General features: G+C 41.3%; 1 pseudogene; it reads right to left on the minus strand.

Annotated features, from left to right (window-relative positions):
* Window positions 1–321: 321 nt before the first annotated feature.
* On the minus strand, window positions 322–23,258 carry LOC104715280 (putative protein S-acyltransferase 2; annotated as a pseudogene).
* Between the last annotated feature and the right edge of the window lie 803 nt (window positions 23,259–24,061).

The following is a 24,061-nucleotide window of genomic DNA, read 5'->3' on the forward strand; positions in this document are numbered from 1 at the left end:
TGATGAGGACATGTTTTTAATGTTCTTGACAAATAGACACTAATGCTCATATTAAGAATAAGAACTTTTCAAAATATTACTATTATAATTGGGGGACCAAAAATGAAGGACAACCAATGCCCATGGTCTAAAATGAGGAAGAGAACACACAAAACAAGGCACAAGGTTTGCTTCATGCGGCTGAGAGAGAAAGAGAAACAAAGTTGTGACAGACATATACCGAATATATATACACCGAGTCGATCTGAGATTCCTTTTTTTAAAAAATATATTTTTTCTTACTTTGGTAGAGTATAGTTTACACAAGTAATCAAGCATTTTTCACAGGCGCAAAGATTCTACAAAAGATCTATGTTCTGTGATCCATGTTTTTTTTTTGTGAGATCTCACATCAGCACTCGATTTTCTTGTTAAATATGCGGGCTCTTGAATCCTTGGGACGGGAAACACGTTGTTGGTCTCAATTGTTCCTTCACCTAGACCTTTCTTTTTGTCAGTTTCTTCGATGTTTCTGTTGTCATACTCCAGTGTCTGGAGGAGCAAACCGCCCTTGCTGTTTTTGCAACCGCCAATTTCCATTTCCATATCATATTTATGATATAGTATGGGAAAGCTGGCAATTAGCACCTGTGAAGAAGATAAGAAGAATAAAATCACGTGCGAATGGTGAGCTGTACTATGAGCTGTGAAGTTAGAAGTGTCGGTTGTTGCAGAGGACGTCAATGTCACGGCGGTTAAATAAACGTTAACACTGTTAATGGTAGTAGTATTATATAGAGCATGGGTTAGCTCTCATTCATCTTATCGAAAAATATATGGATTTGTAAACTCTTAAGATCTTGGCCTCATCGTTTAGCTAGTTTCTCTCTTTGAGATTCTTGCTGGTGAGATGACGTTGCTGCGTTTTTTATGAACGTTGTATCATTTTATCATTTTTATATTGATTTCGTGTTGCGTATTGATTTTCGTTATCAGTGGTATCAGAGCTAAACGAATCCTTGGAAACTATGGCGGTGGAAACGAGATCTCAGCTTACTCGAGTTGAAGAAATGGTGGGAAAGAGTGGATCGGTGGTTCCGGTAGCAGAAACAACCTTGAATGCTCTGGGATCTCAGATTGCACAGGTACTTGATCGCACTTCTGCTTTAGAGGTTGCGCTTGTTGAACAAAATAAAAAATTGATGCAAACATTGCCGATATGTTTGAAATGGTAAATATGAAGTCTGGACAACAACCTGCTCTCAACAAGAAGGCCATTGGGAAAGAAGTTTGTGGATGGGATTCATCGGTAGTATCAGCGACACTGGATCATTTGATGGAGAGTTCCGATCGTGGTAGAAGTGAAGCATCGGGTTACCAAAACAGAGGCGACGGATCTGGATATCAAAACAGAGGAGAAGGATTGGGTTATCAAAACAGAGGAGATGGAGGGGGTTATCAGAATCATTACTCTGGATTAACTCGAGTTGGAAAGGTTGATTTCCCTAGGTTCAATGGTGAAAGCATCTCAGAGTGGTTTTTTAAGGTCGAAGATTTCTTCTCTCTTGACTTTACAACAGGAGATTTTAAGGTGAAAATGGCAGCGATGCATTTCGATGGTCATGCAGCAGCTTGGCACCAATCTTTAGTCCAAACTCCGTTGGGAAGAAATGTGATGCAAGATTGGACGTCATATAAGTTGTTGTTGCAGGAACGTTTTGAAGATGTGCTGGATGATCCGATCGCTCAGCTTAAACAACTACAGGAGACAAATGGGATCGTTGCCTATCATCAGAAGTTTGAGTTGATCCGGAATCGATTGACGCTGTTAGAAGAGTATTTGATGTGAGCTTATTTAGCGGGACTCAGGTTGGACACCCAAGTGCATATTCGTATGTTTCAACCTCAATCAGTTCGACAATGTTTGGTGTTGGGAAGACTGTATGAAAGGGCTCACCCTCAACAGAAAAGCAGTGGGTGGTCACCTGCAAAGTCGTATACGGGGAATTCTGCAGTGAAAACTCATGTTCCAGCTAAGCAAACAAGTCAGGTTAACTCGGAAGTGACTAGTTTTCAAGCTCCTAAAAACAGGAAATTCTTATCTCAAGAGGAAATAAGCGAGAGGCGAGCCAAGGGTTTATGTTATATTTGTGATGAAAAGTCCACCCCCGAGCACTACTTGAAGCACAAAAAGTCTCAAGTGTTTATGATTGAAGTAGAGGAAGATAATGGTGAGTGGGAGAACTTGGAGATCATTAACGTGGAGGAAAATGAGAAGGATATGTCAGGGGTACAAGACTATCGAACACTCAAGGTGAGGGGAACTCATGGGAAGAAGGTAATGTTTATTTTGCTGGATACCGGTTCAACTCATAATTTCATGGACCCTCATGCGGCTAAATCTCTAGGGGTGAAAGTACAATCTGCAGGGATAACTAGAGTGACTGTTGCAGACGGTAGTAGACTTGGAGTGCAAGGAATGGTATCACAGTTTAACTGGTCATTCCAAGGTACTCCTTTCAAGGATGACTTCATGATAATACCATTGGGTGGTTGTGATATGGTTCTCGGTGTCCAGTGGTTGGCTCCTTTAGGAGATATGACATGGAATTTACATAAGCTTGAAATGGGATTCTAGTGGAAAAATCAGAGAATCCTGCTTCATGGTATTAAACCTGGTGCTGTTAGAACGGTGAAAGCATCGAGGTTCAATAAAAGTCAAGAGGAAGTGGTTCAAATTTCAATGATTAGTGAACAAAAAGTCACAAAACAAGAGGATATGATGTTGTTCGCTGTGGAAGCAAGTCATAATGATAATGCTAATAATGCTGCAGTATTGCAATTGAAGCATACATATTCCGATCTTTTTGAGGAACCAACTAGTCTTCCCCCATTCAGAGATAACTTCAACCAAAAAATTGTTCTGAAGGAAGGGTCTGATATAGTTAATCAACGACCTTATCGTTACGCCATTTACCAAAAGGATGAGATCGACAAGATTGTTCAGGACTTATTGAAAGCTGGTACTATTCGGGTGAGTTCGAGTCCATTTTCTTCTCCAGTTGTGTTAGTGAAGAAGAAAGATGGAACGTGGAGATTATGTGTGGACTATAGGGGCTTGAACGGGTTGACTATCAAGAATAGATTTCCAATTCCTCTTATAGAAGACTTATTGGACGAGTTGGGAGGCTCTGCAGTGTTTTCTAATATTGATTTAAGGGCTGGCTATCATCAGGTTAGGATGGAACTTGAGGATGTGCATAAAACGGCTTTCAAGACGCACAATGGTCATTTCGAATACTTTGTTATGCTCTTCGGCTTGACGAACGCACCTGCAACATTTCAGGGTTTGATGAACTCTGTTTTCAAGAAGTTCTTATGCAAGTTTGTTTTAGTCTTCTTCGATGACATCTTGGTTTACAGCTCCACAATGACGGACCATGTGAGTCATCTACAACAACTCTTTCATACTATGCGTATGAACAAATTGTTTGCCAAGGAGAGTAAATGTGCATTCGCCACACCAAAGGTTGAGTATTTGGGGCATTTTATTGCTGCTGGTGGGGTATCGACGGACCCTGCCAAGGTCAACGTTGTTGCTGAGTGGCCAACGCCTGCTAATGTCAAACAATTAAGAGGATTTTTGGGCTTAGCAGGTTGCTACAGACGTTTTGTTAAGAACTTTGGAACGATTGCACGACCCTTAGCAGTGTTCACGAAAAAGATGCTTTTGAATGGACAAAAGAAGCTATGGAAGCGTTTCAAACTTGAAGGATGCATTGTGCAGTGCACCGGTGTTAGCTCTTCTTGAGTTCGATAAACCGTTTCTGGTTGAAACTGATTCTAGCACTAAGGGAATTGGAGCAGTTCTGATGCAGGAAAGTCATCCTCTAGCATTTATAAACCGCCATTTGAAGGGTAAGCAGCTTAACTTGTCCATTTACGAGAAGGAGCTCTTAGTTGTCGTCTTTGCAGTTCAGAAATGGCGTCATTACCTGCTACCAAATCACTTTGTCATCAAAACGGACCAAAGAAGCCTCAAATATCTCCTGGAGCAAAGGTTGAATACTCCAATCCAATAACAGTGGCTTCCCAAATTGTTGGAATTCGACTATGAGATTCAGTTTAGACAAGGGAAGGATAATGTGGCTGCAGACGCACTCTCTTGTGTGGAGGGTGCTGAAGTCCTTCATATGGCAATGTCAGTTCTCGAATGTGATTTGCTTAAGAATATTTAGAGTCATTATGAGACTGATGCAGAGTTAAAACAGCTTATTGAAGAGCTCTCTTCGAATCCAAATGCTAAGAAGCACTTTTCGTGGGTACAATCTATGTTAAGGAGAAAGATCAAGATTGTTGTACCAAATGATCCACAGCTTCGTGACTCTATCTTACAGTGGATGCACTGTTCGGGTTATGGGGGTCATTCAGGCAGAGACGCTACGTTTCAAAGGGTTAAAGGATTGTTCTATTGGCGTGGAATGGCACTCAACATTAAGAACTATATAAGAAGTTGTTCCATTTGTCAACAGTGCAAGTATGACACAGCCGCTTATCCGGGTTTATTGCAACCTCTAGAGATCCCTGAAGCCATTTGGACCGACATTTCTATGGATTTCATTGATGGGTTGCCCGAATCTGCTGGTAAGACTGTTATTTTTGTTGTGGTGGATAGGCTTACGAAGGCGGCTCACTTTATGGTGCTAGCACATCCTTATACAGCAATGACAGTGGCACATGCATTCCTTGATACAGTTTATAAACTCCATGGATGTCCACACACCATTGTTAGTGATCGTGACACGGTTTTCCTTAGCACGTTTTGGCGGGAATTGTTTACACTGCAAGGAGTGGAGTTGAAGTTCTCCAGTGCGTATCATCCGCAGAGCGACGGACAGACTGAAGTGGTGAATCGTTGTTTAGAAACTTACCTCTGTTGTATGTGCAGTGATCGGCCTCATCTGTGGTGTCCATGGTTACCTTTTGCTGAGATGTGGTACAATACGAACTTTCACACTGCAACTCAAATTAGTCCTTTTGAAGCGGTTTATGGTCAAGCACCACCAATCCACCTTCCTTACTTACCGGGTGAATCGAAGGTGGCTGTTGTAGCTCGAAGTCTGGAGGAGCGGGAACGTATGCTGTTGATCCTGAAATTCGATTTGCTACGAGCTCAATACAGGATGAAGTAGTTTGCTGATTCTCATCATTCTAAAAGGGAATTTGCTATTGGTGACTCTGTTTTTGTGAAGTTGCAGCCGTATCGTCAAGGTTCAGTGGTGGTTCGTAAGAGTCCGAAGTTATCTTCGAAGTACTTTGTCCCTTATAAGGTGGTTGATCGTTGTGGTAAGGTCGCATACAAGCTACTGTTGCCTGAAGGTTCTCTGGTGCATCCCGTGTTTCATGTCTCTCAGTTAAAGGCAGCAGTAGGTAATGTGCTCACTTCGACTCAACTACCGTCGGTGGTTACTGATTTTCTACTCAAGGAACCTGCGGTTATCTTGGATAGGAAGATGGTTAAGCGACAGGGACGTGCTGCAACAAAGGTTTTGGTTCAGTGGACGAACGAGACCGAAGGTGATGCCACTTGGGAATATCTTTTTGACTTGCAGAGGAAGTTTCCAGCCTTTGAACCTTGTGGACAAGGTTCTTCAACCGGGGAAGCTATGATATAGTATGGGAAAGCTGGCAATTAGCACGTGTGAAGAAGATAAGAAGAATAAAATCACGTGTGAATGGTGAGCTGTACTATGAGCTATGAAGTTGGAAGTGTCGGTTTTTGCAGAGGACGTCAACGTCACGGCGGTTAAATAAACATTAACACTGTTAACGGTAGTAGTATTATATAGAGCATGTGTTAGCTCTCTTTCATCTTATCAAAAAATATATATGGATTTGTAAACTCTTAAGATCTTGAGCCTCATCGTTTAGCTTGTTTCTCTCTTTGAGATTCTTGCTGGTGAGATGACGTTGCTGCATTTTTATGAACGTTGTATCGTTTTATCATTTCTATATTGATTTCGTGTTGCGTATTGATTTTCGTTATCAATTTATCTACTCGGGGTCCAAAGGTTTGGTCTAGCTCAGATGCAATGGATCCAACCTCTATGTCAGTTTATTCTGGAGTCCAGTCTCTGAAGTTGATCATAGGAGGTGAGATTCTGGCAAAGAACAACTCATAAGGGTTTCTTTCTTGTCATATCGGTATGAAATTCTCATAAGTTGTATGCAAAATAGTAATAAAAGAGTCAAAATTACAAGCGAACTAAAGAAACAAATTTGCAAAAACAGATCAACAAACAGAGCAACAAGAGTAAGGTTAAGGATTGATATCTTGTGTTTTTATGTGATTTTAAAGCTTAATTATTCATTGTTTTGTGCATATTCATGAGCATTTAGGTTGTTTAGGTTGCATTTTGCATCAAGTTTGGTATCTCAGGTGTTGGAGTAGAGATGTGCAAGGAAAATGTGCTTTGGAGCTAAATAAGTCAAGAACTAGCAATATAATGGAAGACACACATTTGGATGCACACAAGATGATTGATGATTCAGAACCAGTCTGCAGTCCCTCAAAGATCGACTCGTATGAAGACCTTTCCTTGGGATTTAGCTCTGGAGTTCTTCACCAAAGTTATTGGAAATTGAGTAAGCTTTGCAATGGAGGTGATTTTAGGACAATCGGATGTGTGTGTAAGGAGTTACACCTGTTTTAGTGAGCGTATATACAGCCAGAACTGGAGATCAGATGGACCAAGGTGCGAAGACACACACGGCCACCACACCCGGCCAAACCATGGCCGAGGGAAGACACGCGGCCACACCACTCGGCCAAGCCTTGGCCGATGGAGTTCAAATGGTTGAAGGTGCGAAGACACACGCGGCCACCACACGCGGCCAAACCAAGGCCGAGGGAAGACACGCGGCCACACCACTCGGCCAAGCCATGGCCGATGGAGTTCACACCGAGCTTGTTTTATTTTTGACCCGGGTTTGACCCAGTTTGTTTTGGGTTGACCTAGGTTCTCTTCTACTCTCCTATAAATACTCTAAACCTATTAAGGAGACTCATATCTTATCTTATCTTTTGTTTAGTAGCACCTAGGGTTCTTAAGCTTTTCCATACTTGGTTTTGTTGAATCTTGGTTTGGAATTCCAGTTTTAATAGCAATTTGTCTTTCTAATCTCCTAATCTACAAGCTTTTATTATGATTTCACAAAGACAAACCTCTTTCCTTTGTGTGATCATGATGATTAGTGAGTAGATCTTTTAAGAACTTTGGGCTTGGTAGATTAGGGAGATAGATGGTTGATCTTTGATGTCTAGGGTTTATTTTATGCATTTCCTATCTTGATTAGTGATAATATTGCTAGATAGCCTTGATCAAGCTTAAGTTTAGACATTAGGATTTCCATGCCCACAAGGTGTTTGATGAAATTCCTGAACCAAACTTTTCAAGAGCTTTGCATTCCTAGCCAATGGAAATTGATGATTAGGGTGCTTAGTGGTATTTGAACTTGTTCTTAATGCATGTTTGTCTTGTGATTACCTTTGGAAATTGTTGATTATCACTTGATTAGCATAGGATCTCTATCATGGAAATGAATTGATTTGCATAAGTGTTCTAGCCATAGGATTGTTCTTGATTGTTACTTAGACATCTAGGATTGATTAGCTATCTCCCAAGTCAATTACCTTGCCCAAGGTTCTCTTGTAAATTCTTGATTTTCAGTATTATTGCTAGTTGTGTTCTATTGCCTTGAGTTTGCATTGTCTTGTTTACTTTATTTGAGTGACTTTGATTAGATAAGTAGTGACACAAGAACCTTTTACTTGATTAAGAATAGATTAAGCATTTTGTGTATTCTTGGTGTGTTGATTAATGCAAATTGTGGATTGATAATAATTGATACTGAAAGTACTACATCAAGGATCTTGCCTGATTAGTGTAGATGAGGTAGAGGTGGAATACAGTGAGTCCGCCGACAAACCAAACAACGACGAAGCAGTAGAGGATGAGAACAACAAAGACGAAGTCGTTTGCGATGACCACTAACAACATCTTGCCGCGTAAATCAAGCATACTGATCCAAGAGAAGACAAAGACGTACAAGCAAAGGAGTGTTGAAGTTGATATGAAACAGATGAAGTACGGATAGTCTCACTGCAAAGACCGCCGTTTATAAATCTCAATAGATCCTACTTACACTTTTTGTTTCAGAAGATTCAAAAGGAAAAGGTTGTTTAGAGGACTTACTAAAGCGATGCATTGGCCAACCCATGGACAATGGTGATCAAATCTTTGGACACAGCTGTTACAGATGGAACAGTGAGAGGCGCGAGGAGGACAGTAAAGCAAACACGTATCACAAAACTTAACTTTAACAGTGTAGCCATTCACCAGTATGTCCTTGGTTCGAGGTATCTTTGTATTACCAAGTTTGTTGTTTACCCATTCTGAGGATTGAGTGATCATATCAAACCCTTCTGCTTCAGGTGCTTCTTTGTTTCTAGGAATAATCCTCTACATTCAATTATTCCCCAATATAACAGACTACAAAATCTTGATGAATCCAACAAAGACAACAAACAAATTGCAAATTTCAAGCACCAGAAGAAAGAAACCCATCGCCTTCGATTCAGGCAGAAGAAATTGAGCATAAACACATAGATTCTGGTAGATCGAAGAAAAACCTGCAGTTCAGTAACAAATTTTTGTGTGTATCTGAACAGGTACATCGATAGGCAAGAGATACGCCGCCAAATCCGATGAATTTGGAGCGCGATTTGCAATAACAGTGGAATCAGATCGAAGAACCAAATCCAATGGTTCGAGAGAAAAAAATAAAAACGGCGACAGAGAAGAAGAACAAATCGAAGAAACGCTCTCTTTCAGACAAAACAACAACGAAGAAGCAGAAGACAAAACAATCAGACGCTTCTATTTTCTTTTCTTTAGTCCACGTAGGAGTAAAATTAGTTGAGCTATATTAATGTTATAATTTGATTGGATATAAATTTTATACTAACGTGTCAACACCTGCTTCAATGTTGAAGCTGAGGTGTCAACACTTGAGAGAAACACCCTTGTACTTGTATTGTATTGATGATGGTTAACACAAGGGGAAGAAGGGATACAGATTAAAATTTGACAATCATCAAAATGGCTGATTTCATTGCACATAGAAACCACCACATGTAATGACAAAACAACTCCAAAAAGGATTCTTACGTAATTGTAACTTCAATTGTTATAACTTTTTGGCATAGCCGGAACATGAGAATCAAGCAAAACGTGGGAGACGATATGTTATGATATCTACTACTTGTGCAGGAGAGGTTGGTTCAAATCATGAGACCGAAGGAGATAGAGAGAAGTGAAAAGGAAGGGACATTTAGGAGAATGATTTAAGGAGGAAGGAAAAACTGGAGTATTATCCTAATTTTGAAGGCGCAATTATGTGGGGGAATTGACTATGAAGAAGTGGGAAGAATTCAAAGAGGTTTCTCATTGTCCTAACTGCAGAGATCGTAGTTTTGTGGGAGTCATTTGGGTTTTTAAACTTAAATTTGTCCTTTTGTGTTCTTATTGCTTTTTTTTAGAAAACTTCTAATTAATTTAGAGGGTAAACATGAATTCGTTTTGTGTTCTTATTGGGGGTTTTTTATAGAAAACTTCTATATAATATATATATGATATATACCTTTATTTGGTCTATAATCTCCAAGAATGTAAAAGTTTGATATGATGCATCAAAATCAAACATTTTTAACTTGAATCTTGAACAAATTAAATAAGTATTACCAACAATTGAATGCACACAAGTGGAAACGTTTCTAATTCTTTTTCGCCCAAATTACTTTTTATTTATATGAACAACATAATAATAGTTAATTGAATTTCAAGTCTAAATATATTAATTCATACAATAAAAAAATTTCTATAATTTGTAGCTCTTACGATTTCTGCAATTGTTCCAATGATTTTTTCTACATCTTTATCAAATATAACAAAAGATAATATCTGATAATAAATTATATTTGTACCTGCAGTAATAAAGCCGAAAAAGACTCCATCTTGTAAGTCTTTAAGGAGTTTTCCCAATTTCATTTTAAAACACGACATTCAGTATCAGGTCTCTCATTTGCATTCTCATCTCTCGCCTTTTTCATATGTTTGTTCACTTTTTCCCATTTTGGATTTAATGTTCTAGTAATGAAAATGTCCGGATTTCCATACCGTCTACATATTGCCATTGCATCTCGATAATTCTCTACCATGCATCGCGGTCCGCCTGTGAACGAATATGGTAAAATTATTTCTTGGCCTAGTTTTTTTGCATCTGCATCCCCTTGTTCAACTGCATCATATACATTATTGTAAAGATCTGCTCTAATTTTTTTATAAAAGTTCATACATTCTTGCTCAATAGCATTGTATGCATCAACCACATATTGATGGAAAAGACGACCTGAAAGAATTTTTGTTCCTGGAGATGTCAATCTTGAATGTATTTGGTATGCTGCGTATGCATAATACTCTCAGATTGTAACAGATGATCTCTTCGTAGTATATCCTTCTCTATATGGAAAGGTTTTTCTATATAATGTTGTTCACCATTTGGAAACAATAAACGATATTGTAGATACATGTACCATGGATGTAAAGAGTTGATGTATTGTGGTTGTTCCATTTTTGGATGCACTATTATATCTCTCTCACAATTTGGAATAGACATGTTACCCACAATAAGTCCAGCTATCTCGTCTCCTTGTGGAATGTCAAATTGTCTACCACGTTCTTTATTTTTGACTAATCTGATTAAGTATTCTTCAATTGTTCTGGATTCGTATCTATCTCTAGCAATTCTGAACACTTTAGCTAACTCATTGTATTCGTCAAGCATGTCAATCAATCCGCTGAGAATACTTTCATTCAACTCATTGTTTTTTTTCTTTTGGCAAGTGCATTAAAACGATTTTGTAGTTCATGAGCGGTATCATAAACGTATAGCTGTCAAAACGTGGTAGATCTCCTTCGACTGGTAGTAGAGATCCAAGTTTGTGGTAATTCTCACCATGCATAAGAAAAGTAAAAGGACCATTTCTTGAATTGATATCGTAATCAAATTTTCCACCCATTGATGTAAAAGCAAACATTGAATTATATGCTCGTATATTGTTTTAAAACGATGTTGACCGTGACAATAAGTCATCTAAGTAAGTTGTAGGTTGTCGAGATGGTTGCACCACAACTCGTCCTTGTTAACAACAAATCAAAAATTTCAACTCTTTTCCACTTTGTTTAAGACTTTCAGATTTCCACACCAAAGCCTCAAGATAATTACATGTCACTAAGTCATTGTCTTCTCATTTATTGTTTACTGAATAAAGAACAATACACTTTTATACAATAATGTTATTTTATGCAATTTTATTTAATTGTATAATTATTATAGTAAAGGATATTGAATTTCATAATATAAAATATATTATGGAGACATCTTCATTTTTGTTTTAGAGCATAATCTTGATTTTTGTCAATACATCCTCTAGTAAATAGATTGGCATCAAAAATATATTCAATTATCCTTTTCTGTAAGATTCCTTTCCAAGATATATTTGGTTAAATTTAATGGGTCTAAATGTTTGCTAGTTATAACTTGTTTTGGAAAATTAAAAATTAAAAAAAAAGTTTTGCTAGTCTCTATATATTGTAAAATAATATTAGTCAATGATGAAAAAATATGTATGTGAAGCTGAATATGAGTTTACACTTACTCATTGATTTAGTTTGTTGACCCATGCCTCTATTGCGGAGCCGTACGTGCAACAGTTATAGAAAAAGAAGCAGCCGCTTCGGGCATTCAATTTTGAAAATAATAATTAGGGCATATTATTAAGGTTACATGTATAGTTTATCTCTAATAAAATTATATAAATATGGAATGATGGGTTTATAAATTATTCTTACAATGTTAGAAACAAAATATGAGCTCAGTTTACGATCTACTTTTAAAATACACTTAAATTTTAAAGAAACACATATGACATGCACTTCAATTTTTTTAATCTTTTGTTCTTATCTATTTTAATCCATCGAAATAGAATTGGTTGGAAAAGTTGATTTTGAAAGCTTGCTTAAAGATTTTGTGGAGAGAAAAAGAGAAAACAAATGTTTAAGAACCAATATTTTGTTTTAGTTTGTTTCTTTAATTATTTTGGTTACGAGAGGATGTGGTTAATTTTTGTAAATTTATTTTTGTTTAAGCCAAGACATTTTATTTTTGTCTGCTTCTTATACTTATTAACCTTGGCACGGCTCTGCTCTAGAGTAGTTAGTTTTAGCCGCATATAAGGTTTATTTCTAAGCGTCTTCTCCATCATAACAATCTGATCATTATTCATAATAGTTCTTTTTTTTTTGTTGGGTGACTTTTCATTCTTTTCACAGTTTTAGTTTTCATCTCTAGTACTCATGTTTGAAAATTTTAATTGAGTTCGATACATTGAAATGACCTCTTCCTCTCTCTATATATATGACAAAGATATGAAAGACTACATATCTTAATATATATTTTTTTCTTTTAGGATTAGGCCAAGAATTCAATATAACGTATGATTGTTTTTGTATAAATATAATTATTGTAGAAAGATTTTCTTTAGAAACTACATGTATCTTTATCATGTAGAAACTATTAGAGACTACACGTATCTTTATCATAAAATATCCCCATCATAAACTACATGTAGAAATATATTTTTTCTCTTGATTCTTTTTAAGATTTTTCTTTTAAAATTGGAAATTTGTGTAAAATTGACACTTGTCACGATCTGGTGAGTTAGTAAGATTTTTTTCTTTTAAATTAGAAATTTATGTAAAATTGACACTTGTCACGATCTGAAAAGTTAGTAACTTTTGAAATTGACACGTGTCACGATCTGGTGAGTTAGTAACTTTTGAAACCATACTTTATATAATAAGATAAAAAATGCAATAAGATAATGTCGCTTAAAAGATAAAATTTGAATATTATTATTAAGTGTAGTTATTTTAATTAATGTAAAGTAATTTAGTTCGTCTATATTAGAAAACTAATTGGGTAAGCATGTGTCCTTATATATATCTTATTATATAAAGCTTGATGTCAAAGTTACTCATTAACGAAATCGTGATATGTGTCAATTGTATCGATAAAATGTCAACATGTGTCAAGATTATTGCTTAACATGATCGCGACATGTGTCAAATTAACGATCTTAGATTTTGACATATGTCTAAGTTTAACAATCTTAGATTTTGACACATGTATAAGTTAAACACTAGAAAAAAAAAGTTAAAAAAAATATTTAGCAAAAGAAAATAAAAGAAACTAATCCAAAAGTAAAAAAGAAATATTTACCTGTCACCGTAAGGAAATAGAGCATATGTATTTTATATAAAGATGTATATTAAGTGGTATCCTATATCAAATCAAAACTTTAAGTATGCTAGAAAATCATGAACACCAAAGAGACAAATACAAACTATAAGAGATCAGAAAACCTTGCTAGCAAAAGAAAACAGTATATCATGAGTAATGATCAGATTGCTATGATCTAAAAGATACTTGCAAATGAAACTCATATAACGCTAGATTTAACTACGCTTCATATATGGATAGACAAACTAAATCAATGTGTAAGTACAATATTTATATAATGCTAAAGATATATCTTCGACTACTTTCACCTATCTGACTATTTTCACATCTATGAGCAATATATATCGTATTATTTTAAATTTTTTTATTGATTTTCATTGTCTAACATAGTTTACCAAATTACAGGGTTCACAAATTACAACTTCGCAACTTAGACGATGGTAAGGACTTTTATTCTGTTTGTCTTATACAATTTTGGATGACGAATATACATACTATCAGTATTTGTTTATTCATTTTTTAATATTTTAATTTAATTATGTTGGATGAAGATGGTAAGGACTTTTATTCTATTTGTCTTATACAATTTTGGATGACGAATATACGTACTATCAATATTTGTTTATTTTAATACAATTTTGGATGACGAATTGAAACGACCGACCTTTTTTTTTTAATAAATAATAATAATAAATATAATATAATAAATAGAACTACAACTAGTGGTCCCATACCCACTAGCCACCTAACCACAATCACAAACATCAGCGGAAATAACAACACCAACATAATATCCAATAATACTCCAATAAAAACCAATAACCATAATCATCAACAATAATCAATCCAAACAACAAGAAACAAGGAACCAGCAACCTAGCAATGTTTCTAATGACCCAACTCTAGCAACCTAGCAATGCCAGACAACATCCAATCGAGTCCCTAGAACATCCTCCTCTTCATTGCCTTGATTCCACGATCACACTTTGCCTTTACCTGCACCACAAACACAAATTGAGATGCATGAGTATTTGATAAACACTCAGTGAGGCAATCCTCCCATCTACTGGGCTATACACACAAGCAACAATGATTCCAAAGTTCCAAGACAAGCAACAAACAAACACACAAACCAGGAAATCAAACATCGACTAACTGGAAGGGAGGTGTCGACCGACACCAGCCAAGTGTCGATCGACACTGGCTCAGTGGTGTCGACCGACACTACCCCACAGTGTCGATCGATGCCCAATTTTCTGGTGTCGACCGACACCAAGTGGTATCGATCGACACTCCCTCTGCAACTGCGATCCGCACGAAAACGAGAGTCGAATCTCACTTCCGAAACTCCTCCAAATCGCCCAATACTCTCGACCCAAGCCCTAAACCTCCGTAGGAACCTGTTTCAACCAATCCCAAGCAAGAAAAACACACAAACAAGCAAGAACAAGCAAGAACAAAGGAATCAAAGGCTTAGATAAGCCATGGTCATGCACTCACCTCTTGGAAGGAAGATTTAGACCAACAGAAACGAATCCAACACTCCTAGCAACCTTCCAACACGTTCCTAGCCTTGGATCTTCAATCCCACAGCAAAATCTCACCAGAAACGCCTTGAAATCTCACAAACTCTCTCTAGAACCTCAAGAACAATTTTTCTCTCTTTGTTTTTCTGAAAAACGGCGACACAACAACTAAACACGACCCTAGGTCGTTTTCTCCCTTTTAAGACCCGGTTCAATGGTTTTCCCTAACCAAACCGGTCCAAATCGACGATTGAAATAAACCCGACGAACCCAGAATAAGTGGTGTCGATCGATGCTACAAGGGTATCGATCGACACCCCTACCCAAAACGCATATTTTGGTTCGCGGATGTTACAATTCTCCCCCACCAATCTAGATTCGTCCTCGAATCTCAAACAACCATCAGTCAAGGGCTCCCGTGCAACCGTCTCCACGGCCCGCACTCCTCCGACTGATCTACAGAAGGTCACCTCTAGGCGATAGACTCACGCTCCAGGCGTCATTTGCTCTTGACTTTTTGGACTTTCCTTTACTCATAGGCCTAGACCTTGAGTTTCATCGGCTCATCATCAGACCTAAGTCTGCATGCCAATGTTGGCTCCTCATCAGGCCTAAGCCCGCATGCCATAATATATAAGGAAAAGCCCAAACTCGTCTCTCGGGTTGCCACCCTACAGCGCGCCCCCGGATCGTCATCCGAAGTCGATATACCAACCATACTCCCGAGCCACAAAGTCTCTGAATATAGCAGTACTAGGAGAACCTAAGTCCCCCAAGAGTCGCGAGCAAACGATTCTGAACACGTCTGAGTCCTATCCCTACCCAGGTTTCCTTCCCGTGGCTCGCGTAGAAACATCTCAATGTCCTACCAACCACATATCCCCTCACCGGGATACCTCATGACCACACAAGGATCATACACACGCCACAAGGGCCGCCACAAAGGCCAACAAAATGTCCTAACGAGGACCGCCACCAAGGCCAAAACATATGTCCTAAAGAGGACCGCCACCAAGGCCACTCGTCCCGAAGGACCGTCACAAAGACCATCTGTCCCGAAGGACCGTCACAAAGACCATCTGTCCCGAAGGACCGTCACAAAGACCATCTGTCCCGAAGGACCGTCACAAAGACCATCTGTCCCGAAGGACCGTCACAAAGACACTCTGGCTAAACAGCCCGCCACAAAGGCCAACAATTGGCTAAAAGCCCGCCACAAAGGTCACACAATTGGCTAAAAGCCCGCCACTAAGGCCACACACACTGTCTAAAAAGACCGCCACACACATGCACCCTGACTCGAAAGTCCGCCACAAAGGCCACAAAGCCCCTCCGAGGCTTCCCACCGCTAAAATGGACAAATTCTAACTCCCGTAAAACTTTCCATATTTAGCACTTTCCACTTTTGGAAACTTCCCACTTTTGGAAACTCTTTTTCCAGGAAACTTAACTTCGCAACCCCGCCTCACGGAAACTTTGTACCCCAACACCACCTCATCTTGTTACTGAGTCGCACAACCAACCACCCCAAGCGACCGAGTAACAAGAGAGATGGACTGGAATACTCCATTCCCGCTCCAGCCACGGATTACAGATGGGACCAGGCTAAACAAGCTCAAGTCGCGGCTTGCTTCTCATACCACTTCTTGAACCTTGCCTTCATCCTTGCCTCAGGCTCCCAAGTCTGCTCCTCAACACCATCACAGTCCCACAGGACTCTCATCAAAGGAATCTTCTTCTTCCGAAGTTCCTTGATCCTCCTCTCGAGAACCCTCACTGGTCTCGCCTCCAAAGTCATGTTAGGCTGAAGATCCTCAGGAATCTTAGCCAACACCTCCTCTCCCTCACGGAGACACTTCCGCAACATAGACACATGGAAAACCTTATGGAATGCACGCATCACCTCAGGTAACTCCAATCTATATGCCACTGGTCCAACCCGCTCAATCACTCTGAATGGACCCATATACCTCGGACTCAACTTAGTCTCTGACAATGACCTGTTCGGACCCTGCAACATGGCCATCTTGAGGTACACTCTGTCTCCTACCTGAAACTCAAGATCTCTCCTCCTCTTATCAGCATAACTCCTCTGCCTATCCTGAGCCTCCTTCATGTTCAGCTTGAGAACCCGAATCTTCTCTGAGGTCTCCTGAACAAAACTGGCACCAAACATGCTCCTCTCCCCCACCTGAGTCCAGCATAATGGTGTACGACATGGCCTCCCATACAACGCCTCATAAGGAGCCATCTGAATACTCGCCTGATAGCTGTTGTTGTAAGCAAACTCTACCATGTTCAGGTGATCTGCCCAATGGCCACCCCAATCCAACACACACATCCTCAGCAAATCCTCCAGCGTCTGGATCGTCCTCTCAGACTGTCCATCTGTCTGGGGATGATAAGCTGTGCTCATATGTACCTTAGTGCCCATCTCTGCCTGAAATGCCTTCCAGAACACCGAAGTGAACTTAGAATCCCTATCAGACACAATGCTCGCTGGCACCCCATGCAACCTGACAATCTCCCTCACATACTTCTTAGCCAAGACCGCTGCTCCATCAGTCTTCTTAATGGCCAGAAAATGTGCTGACTTAGTCAACCGGTCCACAATGACCCAAATAGCATCAAAGGTCCGTGACACTGGCAAACCCACCACAAAATCCATGGTGATCATATCCCACTTCCACTCAGGAATGGGTAAACTCTTCAGTAACCCGCCAGGAACCTGATGCTCAGCCTTCACTAGCTGACACACATCACACCTCGAAACCCAACTAGCCACATCCTTCTTCATCCCGACCCAATGATAGTACCTCTTTAGGTCACGGTACATCTTAGTCGCTCCTGGATGAATGGATAACTTGCTCGCATGAGCCTCTCTCAGAATCTCCTGTCTCAACTCCTCATCCTTGGGCACACACACACGACCGTGCACCAAGATAGTACCATTATCTGAGACCTGATACTCTGAATCCACATCCTTAGAGGCATTCACCAGCCCCAAATCCTTCTCCTGAGCCAACCGCACTCTACTCAGAAGATCTGCTCTATCTACTGCTTCCAAACCCAACGGTTCCTGTGAAACAGCACACAAGCTCAAAGCACTGATCTCCCCTACCAGTGACTCCATCTCCTGCTCCTGAGCCGAAGCTACCCTCTTCCGACTCAGAGCATCTGCAACCGTGTTAGCCTTACCAGGATGATAAGCTATCTCCAAATCATAATCCGCCACAAGCTCCATCCACCGCCTCTGCCTCAAATTCAACTCAGGCTGAGTGAATATATACTTCAGGCTCTTATGATCTGTGAACACCTGCACCTTTGCACCATAAAGATAAGATCTCCAAATCTTCAGGGCAAAAACTACAGCACCCATCTCCAAATCATGAGTAGGATAGTTGCCTTCATGCACCCGCAACTGCCGCGAAGCATAGGCAATCACCTTCCCATGCTGCATCAGAACACAACCCAACCCAACTCTAGATGCATCTGTATAAACCACATAGGGTTCTCCCTGCTCAGGCAAAGCCAACACTGGCGCAGTAGCCAACATCTCCTTCAGGCTTGCAAAGCCTTCCTCACACTCTTCTGACCAGACAAAAGGAACATCCTTCCCTGTCAACTTAGTCATAGGACGTGCTCTGCTTGCAAACCCCTGCACAAATCTCCTGTAATAACCTGCCAACCCAAGAAAACTTCTGATCTCTGTGGCATTCTGCGGTCTAGGCCAATCTCTGATAGCCTGAATCTTCTCTGGATCTACAGAAACCCCCTCTGCAGAAACAATGTGACCCGGAAAGCCCATCTCACGCTGCCAGAAACTACACTTGCTCAACTTGGCAAACAACTTCTGCTCCCGCAGCTTCTCCATAACCGCCCTCAAATGCACTGCATGCTCTTCAGGACTCTTGGAGTAAACCAGGATATCGTCGATGAAAATGATGACAGATACATCCAGAAACTCCTGAAACACACTGTTCATCAATCTCATAAACGCTGCTGGCGCGTTAGTCAATCCGAAGGGCATCACCACAAACTCATATTGCCCATATCTCGTCCTGAAAGCAGTCTTCCTCACATCTGCCTCATCTATCGGTATCTGATGATAACCCGACGCCAGATCTACCTTGGAGAACCAAGTAGCACCCCTCAACTGATCCAACAACTCATCGATCCTAGGAAGAGGATACTTGTTCTTCACAGTGACCCGGTTCAAACCCCGATAATCAATACACAACCTGAAACTCCCATCCTTCTTCTTCACAAACAATACCGGCGCTCCCCCACGGTGATACACTAGGACGGATGAATCCCTTACTCAGCAAATCCTCTAGCTGCTTCTTCAGCTCTGCCATCTCTGCTGGAGCCATTCTGTAAGGAGCCTTGGATAACGGTGTCGTGCCCGGTTCCAGTTCAATGGTAAAAGGATCCGACCGAGATGGTGGTAATCCCTGCAAAGACTGAAACACATCCTCAAACTCTTCCACTACTGGAATACCGCTACCCGTAGACTTCCCCACTGACTCTGGCATAGATATAGTAACCAGATAAGCCTCACGGCCCTTCTCGATCATCTTCCCAGCCTGAATGGCTGAGATCACGAGACTCCCTGAAGTCGGTCTAATACCCTGAAAAACCAACTTCCCTCCTGGACGCTCAAACTCCACTCTACCCCGATAGCAATCCAAATGCACCATATGCCGATGCATCCAATCCATCCCGAGAATAACATCATACAGCTCCACTGGACTGATAAGCAAATCTGCTGGCCACGACTCTCCTGCGATCTGAATATCAATTCCTCTAGCTCGACCAATCACTCTCAGGAACTCGCCTCCCGCAACTCTGACAACTCCTGCACGCTCACCAGGATCCCCGCTGATCCCCGCACACTCTGCACACTCTGGAGTAATGAAGCTATGCGAAGCTCCAGAATCAAACATAACGTGGGACTTAAACCCGCCCACCAACAAGGTCCCTACACAAACCTCATGTGTTGAGAACCTAACAATTTATCACAGGAACATAAAATCTGACCCTACAAAAATTCACAAAGATTAAGTACCAGAAATTATACCTGTGATCGCCCCGGCACTGGTTCCACCAGTCTCTACTGTCGAGTAAACACGTGGCGCCTGCTCAATCCGTGCCACCTGCTGACCTCCAGGCTGCACCTGCTGCAACGCTGCCACTGCTGCCGGCTGTAGCTTAGGACAAAAAGGCCTAATGTGCCCTGTCTCCCTACAGTGATAACATACCCGAGGCCCCGCAGTCGGAACACTCCTCTTGGGACAACTAGCAACCCTGTGATCCTTGCTCCCACACCCGAAGCAACCCGCACCACTCGGCTTCTGCGTAGCCTCCCACTTCCTCTTGGTTCCCTGAGCATGCCTACCGCCCCTACTAGAACCACCCTGCTGCTGAGCCTTACTAGGCTGAACTGCTGGAGCAACCGGCACTGACTGTGCCCGGATATCCTCCTCAATCTCTGCTGCAGTCTCCACCAACTCTGCACGCGTAGCATAATACCTCCCTCTACAGTGAACTCTCAACTCATCACGTAGAGCTCTCATAAACCTCCTAACCTGAGCCTCCTCAGGCTCCATAGCTCGACCCCCATAACACAGAAGTCGACTGAACTCCAAGTCCAGCTCCCGCACTGACCGTGTCCCCTGAGACAACTGAAGGAACTGCACCTCCAACCGATCCAATGCCTCTCTCGGAAAATACTTGCGGTTGAACTCCAAAACGAAGTCAGCCCAAGTCATCTCCCGCTGCACTCTCCTAGCAGCCACAGATCTCCACCACAACTCAGCATCTCCAGTCAAAAAGTAGACCCCTATGTCCACCCAGAACTCCTCAGGACATCTCAAGGTATGGAAGTTGCGTTCCACCCTCGTCCTCCACGCATCCGCAGCAGTAGGATCCACACCTCCCGGAAACTGCTCGGTACGTAACTTACCCATCTCTGACAACATGCTGAGATAACGAGCATGAACTCCCACATCCGCAGCCACTGGCTGCCGCTCCTCCGCCACCACTGGTGGCACTACCTGAGCCTGAGCCGGCACCACAGGTGGTAACCGCTCCAACAACTGTGCTAGCATAGCCACAACGTCAGTACCAAGGACTCCACCCGCTGGGACTCCCACACCCGGGACCCCAGCATCACCGGCCACTGGAGCATCAACACCGCCCCCTCCTGCCACACTCACGGAATCCCCCGGAACATCCTGTGACTCGCCAACACCCTCAGCTATCACGCTCTGGTCTTCGGTCTCACTAACCACTGGGGCTCTGCCCCTACCACGACCACGTCCGCGACCACGTCCGCGTCCACGACCTCGACCAGTCACAGCATCCTCTCTAACCATCTGCACTACCATGAACAGAAGGCTAAGCAAACAATTTCTATTATAACACAGAAACATAAACTCACCGTGGAATCACACACTCGGCTCGAAGAGGATGTTCTAGGACTCCATGCCACACACAATTGACTAACTCACATAATCAATCAAGACATGCAATCCCAAACATCTACAACAGAAACCTAGTGAACCCAAACCTAGAACCGTAAGGGCTCTGATACCAAAATGAAACGGCCGACCTTTTTTTTTTAATAAATAATAATAATAAATATAATATAATAAATAGAACTACAACTAGTGGTCCCATACCCACTAGCCACCTAACCACAATCACAAACATCAGCGGAAATAACAACACCAACATAATATCCAATAATACTCCAATAAAAACCAATAACCATAATCATCAACAATAATCAATCCAAACAACAAGAAACAAGGAACCAGCAACCTAGCAATGTTTCTAATGACCCATCTCTAGCAACCTAGCAATGCCAGACAACATCCAATCGAGTCCCTAGAACATCCTCCTCTTCATTGCCTTGATTCCACGATCACACTTTGCCTTTACCTGCACCACAAACACAAATTGAGATGCATGAGTATTTGATAAACACTCAGTGAGGCAATCCTCCCATCTACTGGGCTATACACACAAGCAACAATGATTCCAAAGTTCCAAGACAAGCAACAAACAAACACACAAACCAGGAAATCAAACATCGACTAACTGGAAGGGAGGTGTCGACCGACACCAGCCAAGTGTCGATCGACACTGGCTCAGTGGTGTCGACCGACACTACCCCACAGTGTCGATCGATGCCCAATTTTCTGGTGTCGACCGACACCAAGTGGTATCGATCGACACTCCCTCTGCAACTGCGATCCGCACGAAAACGAGAGTCGAATCTCACTTCCGAAACTCCTCCAAATCGCCCAATACTCTCGACCCAAGCCCTAAACCTCCGTAGGAACCTGTTTCAACCAATCCCAAGCAAGAAAAACACACAAACAAGCAAGAACAAGCAAGAACAAAGGAATCAAAGGCTTAGATAAGCCATGGTCATGCACTCACCTCTTGGAAGGAAGATTTAGACCAACAGAAACGAATCCAACACTCCTAGCAACCTTCCAACACGTTCCTAGCCTTGGATCTTCAATCCCACAGCAAAATCTCACCAGAAACGCCTTGAAATCTCACAAACTCTCTCTAGAACCTCAAGAACAATTTTTCTCTCTTTGTTTTTTCTGAAAAACGGCGACACAACAACTAAACACGACCCTAGGTCGTTTTCTCCCTTTTAAGACCCGGTTCAATGGTTTTCCCTAACCAAACCGGTCCAAATCGACGATTGAAACAAACCCGACGAACCCAGAATAAGTGGTGTCGATCGATGCTACAAGGGTATCGATCGACACCCCTACCCAAAACGCATATTTTGGTTCGCGGATGTTACACGAATATACGTACTATCAAACTTTTACACCTTTTATCGCACTGGACACCACGTTGAGCCAGTCGAAACACAGGGAGAGAACTGGATGCAATTTTGCCAAAAAAGTGTTTAACCTTTGGTGCGACTTTAAGTGTCCAAGCATGAGCTCGAAGAGATGTACATGTCGGACCATACTCAACCTCCTCAACCAATTCATGTGCAAGTCTATAGCCCAACTTAACCAAATATTTCCCTGATTTCAAATAGTGTTATACCAACCGATCCGGCTTGAAAATTTTACTAATCGCCAAACTTTGAATAATTTGAATATCCTCCGGATCCATAATCTCCTGAAGAATAGGCAAATGTCACTCCTTTGTGACATATTTAATCAAATGGTTAACCATTAAATTTGGATGTAGTATCCGACCCCTACCATTCGCATGTCGGGGATGCTGAGCAGGAATCCAAGGATCTCTCCACCCAGAAACATTACATCCAGATCCAGTTGTCCACCGCATACCGCGTTCCACTAAATGTTTGGTAAAAAAAATACTCTTCCAGGCAAACGACAGAGAGTACGGTTTTTTTGCAAGTAAAGGGTGCTTGTTTCAAAAATATCAACCCCGCATCACACGGGCCATGAGAGAATCTGGAAATTATATTAGACGCCAATATTGCTTTGCCAGCATTGCATCATTGAATTGTTCGAGTGGCCGAAAACCCAAGCCTCCATCACATTTATCTTTACACAATTTGTCCCATGTGACCCGGTGAAGCCCCCTAAAACTTTGATATAGCCCCCTACTGAGCCACCGATTTGGATCAAACCAACACTTTGGAGACGAATGTGGGAGCACTGGGACACACCCAAAGCTAAGGAGAAGAGTTCTAATGCATCCCTTGCCCGTAATTCTGATCGTGGCGGTCTAGGACTCCACAAACATCTATCCGGCCAGAAATCTTACTTGCAAATTCAACAAGAGTTGGTAAATGCTCTAAACTAACTAAAATTCTTTCATTTAAATATTTCATTTTCCACACTTTTCTTCTTATCCATTGTAGGAAGAAAAACTGGGACGTCCTGTATCGCTTGGAGAGGTGTTTGTCGCAACACATACAAAGCCAGATGGAAGTTTTGTTGATCAAAAGGCAAAACAAGTGGTTGAAGAATATGAGAAGAACATAGAAGAGGTCATCTCTCAACTGGAAGTTGATGGTTCTGATGCTACAGACCCCTCGTCTCACCCAACCCTTCCCATTCAAGAAAAATATGACATTTTCTGAAGGTAATTACTTCTACTCACATTTCTTTGTTTTATGT

Source organism: Camelina sativa, chromosome 9, assembly GCF_030686135.1.
Source record: "Camelina sativa cultivar CO46 ecotype springtype chromosome 9, ASM3068613v1".
Lineage (NCBI taxonomy): Eukaryota > Viridiplantae > Streptophyta > Magnoliopsida > Brassicales > Brassicaceae > Camelina > Camelina sativa.